General features: G+C 45.8%; 1 long non-coding RNA gene across 1 annotated transcript; it reads right to left on the reverse strand.

Moving 5' to 3' along the window:
- Positions 1-1,776: 1,776 nt before the first annotated feature.
- Positions 1,777-10,321, reverse strand: LOC140579069 (uncharacterized). The gene is made up of 3 exons (XR_011983294.1): positions 10,200-10,321; positions 9,999-10,056; positions 1,777-1,879 (listed from the first exon to the last, which is right to left on the reverse strand). It is a non-coding gene; the product is annotated as an uncharacterized lncRNA (long non-coding RNA).
- Between the last annotated feature and the right edge of the window lie 278 nt (positions 10,322-10,599).

Raw genomic sequence — 10,599 nt, forward strand, 5'->3', positions numbered from 1 at the left:
AAACAGGGATAACGACAGGCAAAAGTGCTGAGTTAATGATTTGCACATCCTCTGCTGTTTTGACAGCGCCGTTAACGGCATGGGATGTACACCCATGCAATGTGATCATGGAGACTCTCAATCAGAAACAGTCCCCGACTTTCCGGAGGAGCTTGGAGAATTATCTGAAAACAAGTCTTGGTTTGACATATAGGCTCGCAAATAGTGTGCACCCATGCCGTATTTGTCATTAGCAGAAGTATGAGGACATGTGTACATATTGGATTGCTTTTTTTTTTTGCATATTCCGTCTTGGTCTCCTTTGAGATATACAGGTGAGAGCAAAACATGGGTTCAGAGTACAGGCTGAGCTATTCATCTGGTGGCCTTGGAGCATTTTGGGGGGGGGGGGGGGGGTTATGAAGTAAAGGCATTGCTTAAAAGCCCAGTGTTGATGTGACTACTCTGCCAAGCATGGGATTTGAACCAATGACCTTCCGATCACAAACAGAAAAGCCTGAACCCCTGAACCACACACCACCCACCACAGAGGACATCGTGTTGACATGCACAGCCCCGCACAATTTAGAAACACAATTTTTTTTTAAAAGTTAAGCCAGTTGGAGGTGTTGCTAATTAAAATTTGCCATTACACATCATGTTTAGCTTTGTTCCTCCTACTACCTCGTATATATGTACGTTTCTCACTCCCAAGTATCATTCAACCCCCCCGGGTTTAAACATGTACACATTTGCAGCTGCTCAGCGGTGCTTTCCCCATTACCTGTCCCGAGACTGCCAAAGCAGGATTAGCGGAATAATCGCACGCAAGTCTCTGTTTAGCTAGGGTCCAAGTAATCCGAAAACGCCTTGTCCCCTGCGCCGCTCTCGGCTAGTCTGCCACCGGTGCGTATCTGTAGCAGCCAAGGCTTGGGGAAAAAAAATCAAACGGCTTCGCCGAGCCACACCAGCTGTATGGGTCGGTGCTGCACTCTCTAAGCAAGGCCTCTACGCAATCGCCAGCTCGGTTACCTGTCGTTGCCACGAGAACAGACGTGCACTCGATGTGGTTGCTAAGGGAAGTTGAACAGGCAGGGTAGAGTCTGGATTTTGACAGAAAATGCAAAACGCATCCTTAATTTAATTAACGAGACTAGACGCACCGTGCAATCATTCAGTTTACTAAGGTATACTGTAGAGGTCTCCGACCTTTTTTCAGTGAGAGCTGCTGTTACAATAAAACTAACCTGAAGAGCTGCTGTGGAGGGGTGGCAGGTGAAGGTAAAAGATGTTGGCCAGGGGAAAAAAGGAAGGATCCTTTGACATCCGCACTGCACATCCTGCTCAGCGTCTGAGTCACTAATAAGGTTCATCCAGGCCACTTATTGGCTCCTGGTGAGCTGCTAGTAACCTGCAGGTGACGTGATGTCATCCACCAGCATACCTCAGTTTCAATCGGTTTCCATCCCTGCATCTTCCATCACTGCTTATTCAGGACAGGATGACGATATGCCAGGACCCTCAAGGAGCACGAGGCACGTAGAAATCAGGAAGGGAACTGAGATTATAGCGAGACACATGCACACTCACACTCACACATAAAGAGAAGTAACCTAACCTAACAATGATTGTTTCGACAGAAGGGATAGTGGATACAAAGAGGGGGAGGGCAGGTGTTACATGCCAGTAACCATACAAGGGAAGCTCCGGGACTTTTCAAGCCGAGGTTTATTAAATCCGAAGCAGCCAATATCCAAAACGCAAATCCGAAGCGTAGTCGGGGCTGCGGACTGGTGAGGTCCAGAGGCCGGGGAGATCAATCCCGCAGAGAATTCACTGGATGAGGAAGGACGCAAGGCAGGAGCAGGGGCTGGAACGTGAAGGAAGGGTTGGGTCAGGGCTGCACGGAAGACAGGAAGAAAGCGCTCAGTAAGTCTCATGGGAGAAGGAGTGCAAGGCAGATCAGACATTTAAAGGGAAAATCCCAGGTGCAGCTTCCAGCACGAATTAGTTGGCATTCGCACGAGGGAGGAGTGACAGCATGCAAACACATGCACACGTACTCAGCTGGAGGCGGGGTTTTGTCCCCCAACCCCGGAGCGGTGAGGCTAGAACCCATAACCTCTAAGCTACCATAATACCCTACGAATGAATATCTATACACACACACACACACAAAATATTTATCCACCAGCTAAAAGAACAGGTGAAGCAGTGAACAAAATAAAAAAACAGGCAATAAACCCTACAGCCCGAGCTCGCCAGGCGAAACAAACGAAGGAGGAGGGTCTCCATGGACGCTTCGGACATTCCAGTCAGCCGTGATTGCGCTTACCGCTTTGATATGAGAGAGGGCGCACCGCCTGCATCTGTGACATTTGAGAGCAATTTCCTACACCCCTGGAAGTTCAAACGGGCAAAGTCGAAAAACAGAGGGGTCGCCTCCCCCACCCCTGCTCCCGGCCTCAGATGTGGGCCGAGGACCTTGGGCCGCAGCTGAAAGGAGTGAAAAGGAGAGCATTTGCAATGGAGGTGCTGCCATGTCAGGAGGTGAAGGAAAGATACGCGCTCCAGCAAACAGAGGAGAAGCCGGATGTCTCTCCGGAGCGCTGGGTCCTGGATCGCTCCGCATGAATTATTCATGGCGAGGAGTTGTTTTGAGAGGCCAAAGCGATGTGAATATTGTTGACAAAACCGGGAATGGTGAATGGGGGAGGGGCCTAAGAAGGTAGACGTAGTTACAGGTAGAGGTGTGAATATGACCCCTGGGGTGTGACGATGCAGTCGAGGTCACTGGGTGGGGGGTCCCGTATCCTAGCGGAGTTCAAATGAAGAGCTGCGGGGCACGAAGCGTGGGAGGCCTTCCTCTCAACGGTACCACTGCGGAATGCCTCGACGGAAGGCGCGGGAGGCTTGGACACAGGCCTGCTGGCTCAGAGCGGGGTCTCCATCATGCAAAGGAAGGAGACGACGATGAAACTTCTCAGATCTTCAGAGGCACCAAGCAGCTCCTTCCCCCCCAACACCCATATGCTGCTTGTGTTGTTGGTATTTCCACTTAAATAAAGGGAGTGTGTTGGCGGACAAGCATATTGTATGCTAATCATGTTTTTAGATGCTTTCTCTCAAGCAAATTTTATAAAACAGTCCTGTTTGCGTACGACTTTAGCTGCAGATGTTACTGAACACATATGTTCATCGCTAGAGGTCAGGCATCTCGGGATAGGCATGTATACCACCAGATTTTGTTTATTTATAATTTAGCATATATCTCTTAATTAATTGGGCCTTATATATCTAGGATGAAGTTTAATTTGTCTGCAGACTTACATCCAGTAAATCATCCAATCACATTTTATCTCCTGGCCACTTCTCTTGGGGAGGGCTCTGGTTCAAGTGAGATATATAAAACAAAGTTTTATATAACAAGTGTAAAAGGTCGTGTTTTTTCAGTATTTGTTTGTAATAATTTACCCATTCCTCACTGAACCGGTTATTTGGGAAAGGGTCATGGAAGGTCCAATCAAAGTAAAGTATTTATACAAGCAGACGGTAGCCTAGTTACACCAGCTGGTTGTCTGTGATTTTCCCCTATAAATTATCCTTTTAAGTGGCATCCTGTACTGGGCTGTTTGGGATAGTCATCAGTCCCTACCCCCAAGGGTGTGTACAGGGGGGCGGGGCCACAGGGGCACTGGCCCCGACTGAAAGGTGATTGGTGTCTGAGTGCCGCCTCCGCTGTCACTCACTTATTCAAAACATATCATTGGCTAATGATAGGGTTGGTCCCTCTCTATGAATTATGGTCCCTCTGATATCGCCCAACTTAAAATAAATCTAGGATCACCCCTGCCACCCCCTTCCCCATGAACCTAAGCATCTGGAGATGGAAGGGTGGATTTTTCTTTTTCTTTGGAATACTCAGAATGGTTTTATTTGAAATAGAAGTGCATGTGCACAGAGCTCTCTAGGTGTCCACACAGATGCCGCAGGGTCATCGGTGACACGGGAACAGATCTAAGCAGATCGCTCCCTTTCTCATCTTTCCCCTCTTGCGTCATTGAAACATTCCTCTCTTACCATTACTTGCTTTTATGAACGCACACAAAAAAGGGCGACTACAGAAATACTGCTCATTTTTTATGTTGCCAAATGATAAGTCAGTAGTGTGCATGGCGGTTATCTAAAGCCTCATTTTACTACAGCAAGTAGATTGAATGACTGACCTTTATCATAAGTGGATATTGCAAATTTTACCTGGTCCTGTCACGATTTTTCATCTAATATGAAAAAAAACCCTTACGCCCAAATTCTAATATTAGTATAGCAGTACAGCATATTTAAAGTGAAGGGTAATTATTGCCAATTTGTCTCCCATTCCATCCTGCTTCCTTAACGTTTTTGAGGTACCAGTAGTGACATATATCTTTTTCAAACTGCGCAGTGAAACCCCAGGCGATCGACTGGCTTTTTTTTCTTGCATCACCACTGTGACTGTATCATGCGGACTCCGTAATTATTTCGCAGCGCAGGACTGCCCAAATACAATTGGCTGACACAGAACCTGGCAGGGCCTGCCGACAGCTCCGAGATTCTCCTGAAAGGGACTCGGATTGATCGCACCAAATCCTGACAGAGCCTCTCACAGGACGTGAAAGGCAAAACGAAAAATAAGAAAATGATAGTTCCCCCATATTTTTTGATTAAGCTGAGTTTGTCTCAGCTTAGCCCCAATCTAGCACGTCACAAAAAAAAAGCAAAACTGAAAAAGAAAGAATGTAGAGAAACTTAAAGTGACTGATTTGGCCGCGTAGGATGAACTATTTCAATATCTTCTTGTGCAGCTTGAGCCCTACTTTGTGTTTCCAGGGATAGGCCCTAGGCTTACTATGACCCTATATGGGATGACCAGGTATGGATGGATGGAAGGATGGATGGATGGATGAGTGTACAGATGGATGGATAGATGGATGGATGGATCAAATGGATGGATGGATGAATGTGCAATGCTAATATATGGACAGCAGATATCAAAGTAGTTAAGGGCTTGGAGGTAGGGGTGCTGCATATCCAAATAAATCCATCCATCCACATCTCAATTCATCTATCTTTGAAACAAGTTGGGAGCCCAACAATGGCTTTGGGTAAAGCCTATGAAGAAAGTGACAAAGTGGTACAACATGATTCAGATGCTATTGTCACAGGTACGTCTCCTGAGTGCCCCGTGTAGTAAATTGCATAACAGCGTGTAATATTACACAAGAGCTATGGATAATCCCAGCCCTTCCTCTTCCATCATATTTCCGATTATAAACAGTCATCCCCAGACAGACCCTCTGATTTATCACAAAATAATCCTGAAGTGAGACAACTGGTTGCTTCACAGGCCTGTCTAGGATGCCCAGTTTGCCCCTATCTGCTCCCGGCATAATTAGTCTAGTCAGAAGCAGACACAGAGTCTGCGGCTTGATAGGCTACAGCTCAGCGAAGTCTAAGCGGCACATTTGCAGCAAATGTCGATGAAAACGGTCTTAGCCTCAAACCCCTGGCAACCCCCTTTGAATGCTTTTGCGTCAGACTCCCTCTAGAGGAGGAGTCGGTACTGCACTCAACGTAGCGCTGCTCCCTTGGTCATTAGCCTCTGTTTAAAAAAAATCAAGGGGCGATTCCAGCAGCTGTGAGGAAGACACATCACCCCCTTTTGTTTTTCATTTTCAAAGCTTTGGAACTCCAGCAGTACCGCTCTCCAGAAGTTAAACTGTAGTCCCTGCAAACCCTGGGTGAGCGTCTGCTGTTCATATCTGCTGATGTCAAATATAAGAGCGGATGGGGAAGTATAATCCAGCAAGACTGTGTTACATCACAGTTAAACTGCAAAGCTTCAGAATCGATCGGAACCCTCAGCTGACATGTTGAACACGGCCATAAAGCCTAAAGCAGATATGCTATATAAAGGTAAGCAGGTTAGTCCACACCGCTGAATGCTACTGGATGTATTACAGTGGAGGGGCGGAGGGCGAGTATTTCAAAGGGGACAGTCAGGTGACCAAGCTTTTATTTGTAAATTAGTTCCAGCCGTCCTTTGTTCCCTGCATTTTATATAAAATGGTGTGTTTTATTTTCCTTCTCCCCTGTCCTGGCACAACTGTGAGTCTGCACTGCCTCCAGAATGTTCTACTGCTTTTGTCTCTCTTTAAACGACAGGAGGCTTTTTCGCATCATCCGTATCCCTTTGGTCTCGTCCTTCCCTGTTCTTCATGTCTTTATTCCCCCCGAATAAAGAGTCCTGTTTCCCGTCCAACCTCTGCATCATAACAATTCATACGCTGTGCCGACTGGAGACACAGATGCATCATGCAAACTGATGCACCGTAAGCTCCCCAGAGTGCATTTTATGTTACACTGGTTTTGCTCCCCCCCCAATAAATTATTTTAAATTGCTTATTAGATGTGGGCACGGTCACTACTTCACTACGAACCTATTAAGTGGATGCTGCATTAGCTAGACTGCCTGTGTATATTACATCACCAAAGGCGCCCGCGAAACTGGGTCATTAGAGCATAATTCTGAGTCTTAAAACAAAGGCTCCGTTTTAATATCCGCATGGGGTAAAAAAAAAAATTAGTGTCGCATGTCATGGAGATCGACACGATAAAAGTCAGGATACAGAGGCGAGCTCTAGATGAAGACAAAATGATTTAGTGGAGATTTAATGTAGAATTATCAAGTATTATGCAGGAACGATACATGCTATTAAAAATTAGCAGCTCCTGGCAGTCTAGTGGGCTCTATCTGTATTTTATTTAAACAATAATTACAAAACATTTTGTCAAAGATGACTTACAGAGGCTCATAAAAATTAAACATCTAATGGAATGCAATGCTATTAAAAATGCTTCAATTAAAGTCACGTCTCAGCTCAATAAAGTGGCCATTTGTTCTCCTGTGTTGAATGTTATGATGTTGCTCTGCGTCTCCTAGAGCGTGGGTAATTAAGGAACAAATGTGTCCCTGAAAGGCTGCACATGCTCGCTACGAGGAATGTAAGAGGCGGCGATTCATCTAGCCGCTTGTTCTTGGACCAATGGATAAATCTGACGTCGACCCTTCACAGGTTTGAGGTGGTGTTCAGCCCTCGAGAAGTCAGGCTACAGTCACAGTGCTACTCCATTATTTCAGTTGCCACATCCTTGTATCATCCATCCATCCACCCTTCTAACCATTCATTTTGGTTAGGGTTGCATGGGGATCTGGAGGTGATCCCAGACAGTCCAGACCGGTCAGCAGGTGCCAGGGGGTGGGACAAGGAGGCCAAGGTGAGAACATTGGCTGTCTGATGCCCCCCCACTGTCAGACGTGCCTAAGTGTGTCTGTGATTACAGTCAGGACTCTGTACTTTGTGTCGGAAATGACAATTTGGCAGTTTGTAGGGCAGCTGTGCTCATGGGTTGGGGGGGGGCGGGGGGGGGGGGGGGGGGACTGTTTTGCAGAAAATCTAAAGGGGCAGAGGAGGAGAGTGAAATAATAACCTACTGCCCCCCTCTGGGAATCCGGATAGTATGCCCTGTAATCTGATTCCTGCTTCGATTTTTATGACAGGGCAGTCTTGCATGGGGTTACTTTAGCAGGTTTCCTCTCTCTCTGTGTCGAAAAACAACAAAACAAAACTCTGTGCTCTGTGGGGTCGGGTGAACACAGTATGTGCATCAGGCATTCCTGTGAGCCGCAGCCAAGGATGCTGTCCTCTCACAAGGTGGCGTCGTTAAGACCTGTTTTCCTGTCTTAATGAGCACAATTACAATCAGTTTTAATTAGATCTGAGATGCTAGTTGAACAATTTTTTTGATTTGCTGTGTAGCAGTTAAATAGAGTCAACGCAGTGAGAGTGTTGTGCTTTGTTGGTCACTGTCTTTTTAGTCAGTTTGTTTCTGTTCTCATTTTTGTAAATTTTTTATTCAGTAAAGGGAGTGCTGGTCAGATATTCCCAGAACCACTGAGTCTGGTTCTGCTACATTTTCAATCATTAATCACTGAGCTTTTATACTGGCTGTGAGGAGACATACAACAAAATAAGTTTGACATTTACCTTAAAGAGTATATATACAGGTGCTCATGTAGAATGTAGTTCATTGAGAAGGAGCTAAGAAATGATGAGTATAATTGATCTACAAGTAGCAGACCTACTTGTCACGGCTATGGGGCATGGCGCAAGTACTAAACAGACGCTGAATACAATGCCAGAGGTGGAAAGTTCAGGTCCAGAAAGTACAAATCCAGACCAAGGTTTTGTTTCAACCAACCAGCTGAGTGTAAATAGTCTCAGTCACAGAGCACTGAACTGCTTGGTTGAAAAAAAACCTTGGTCTGGATTTGTACTTTCTGGACCTAAACTTTCCACCTCTGTACAACGCTAAGATAAACACGGAACAGAAAAAAAAAAACAGAACACAGTCTTTCAGAGGGAGACAAGACAGAAAGAGATAGAAAATAAACAGAGGGGAACAGAAAACCATTAATTACTAATAAACAGATAAGGCTGGGCACGGGTCAGCCTCAAATCCATGACCAATAGGATACCAGTCTTTGAGTCACATGCTCAACACGCTGAGCCATGCAGCAGTCAAGGGAACAGGGGAAACACACAAGGGTATCAGACAGGGAGTGAAAAGGCGGGATGGCTAGCGACACCTGCTGGGCAAATGGGGAAGAGACATGAAGGGCAGGGTCAGACGGGCTGACCCTGTCACTGCTAGCCAGTAAAAGAAGTTACACCTAATGCGCAGGTTCAGATTTTTTAGACAAATGTCAAAACCTGACAGGGTTTTTAAGAAGCCAAAGCAAAACTTATAACTATATATATATATAACTGGTTAAATGAATACAGTTTATACTGCAGATATGATATTCATAGTGTTAGTTGTTTTTTTTTTTTTAGTATGATACCCGACCTTGATATAACACATTTTAATAGAATAAATCAGCTCCCTGCCTTGATTAAAGGGACATTTTTTCTTCTCATATTTCCCTGAGACAAAGATTAAATAACTGAGCAGAACTGGAAGGAGAGGGACAATAAAGGGCCCCTGCATGGACGTGGCCCTCAACCCCAGTGTCCACCAAAATCCTCATCAATTAAGGAATCAATCATTTGGAAAGTAGCTCTAATCTGTAAATCTTGCCCTCTGCAAAGTTGCATTAAATTTGGGATTCTGTCCTTTTTTGGTACATTTTAAAAGTTTTTATGCCCTGTCTCAGGTTCTCTCTCGCTCCCAGTCTCTCTCTCTCATGTTCTCCCTCTATCTCTCTTGGTCTCTCTTTCTCTCTCTTTTTCTTTTTTTGTTTGTTGCCCTGGTTATTTTCTCTTTTTTTTTTGTGGTTGATTGTTTACTTTGTTTTCCGTTTGTCTGATTTTGTAATAACGAACTATCTTGCGATTTGAAGTTGCAGTAGGGTTTTTTTCTGTTGTTGACTGACTTAATAAAGGCTGGTGCAAAGTCAAAGTCTCTCTCTCTCTCATGTTCTCTCTCTCTCTCATGTTCTCTCTCTCTCTCTCTCTCTGTCTCTCTCATGTTCTCTCCCTGTCTCTCTCTCTCATGTTCTCTATCTCTCTTGGTCTCTCTCTCTCTCTCTCTCTCCCAAACTCAGTGTCACCTCCTCCTTCTCTTTCCTTCCACCATTTGCTGCTTGGCTTTATACCTTGCCATCTCTTTAAAGTGTGATCTATATTCTATGACAGTTTAATGAGCATTTTCCTATTTCGGGGAGTCTTATCGCATCATTAAAAAAGGGGGGGGGGGGGGGGGGGGTTGGGTATTGGATGAATAATACATCTATCCATGAGACATCCCCAGCAACATCATACGACCATTCTAGTGGCGAAACGGACAAAGAGACAGCATGCTTTTGTTTAACATGACTTGTCTTCCAGCTAATTAAGGCAGCAGGTCTGTGCTTATTTTTGAGGGCAGGTGGCAAAAGGAATGACTATGAGAACACACACGTAACAACATGTGATTACCTTTGGCTGTGGTCTTTCATTTGAATCCCCCCGGATTCCCAAAACAGACCCTGAAAATCTGAAAAAAAAAAACGAAGAAAAAAAAAACAAAAAACAAAATAAGCAGATTAAAAAGTTTTTCAGACGGTGATTATTTTCACGAGCTAGTGAATAGTCCCTGTGTGCAGCTCCTGTTCCTTCCCAGGCCGCTTTCTCACTTGCCTGCATGCAGACACGCTCGGAACCATTGTTGCGGCACCCAGGAGGGCGGCGACAGCTGCGCGGCGACTCTTCACACCCCAGCAGGATCGGTGACCCTCCAATGCAGTTGCCCGCTATGCCGTTCGGCTCACGCGGCGCCCCCCGACCTGCCGGCTTTTTCGCACGAGGAACCCCCCCACCCCCCCCCAGCCTAATTGGCCCGCTTCCCGTCGCCGGGGCGACTCGGACACTCTTAATTGGCTCCTTTTTAAAAGAGGCGGCCAATGCGCTTGGATGGCAGCCCCGGCATGTTGCCGTGGACACGTCGAGGGGTCTGGTGTGAATTTCCAGACAAAGGCTGATGTGTGAACGCTTGTCGCACAACAAAGAGCCAAAAGCGATGTTAGTCAAGCCCCCGCGG

This window comes from Paramormyrops kingsleyae, chromosome 17 (assembly GCF_048594095.1).
Source record: "Paramormyrops kingsleyae isolate MSU_618 chromosome 17, PKINGS_0.4, whole genome shotgun sequence".
NCBI lineage: Eukaryota > Metazoa > Chordata > Actinopteri > Osteoglossiformes > Mormyridae > Paramormyrops > Paramormyrops kingsleyae.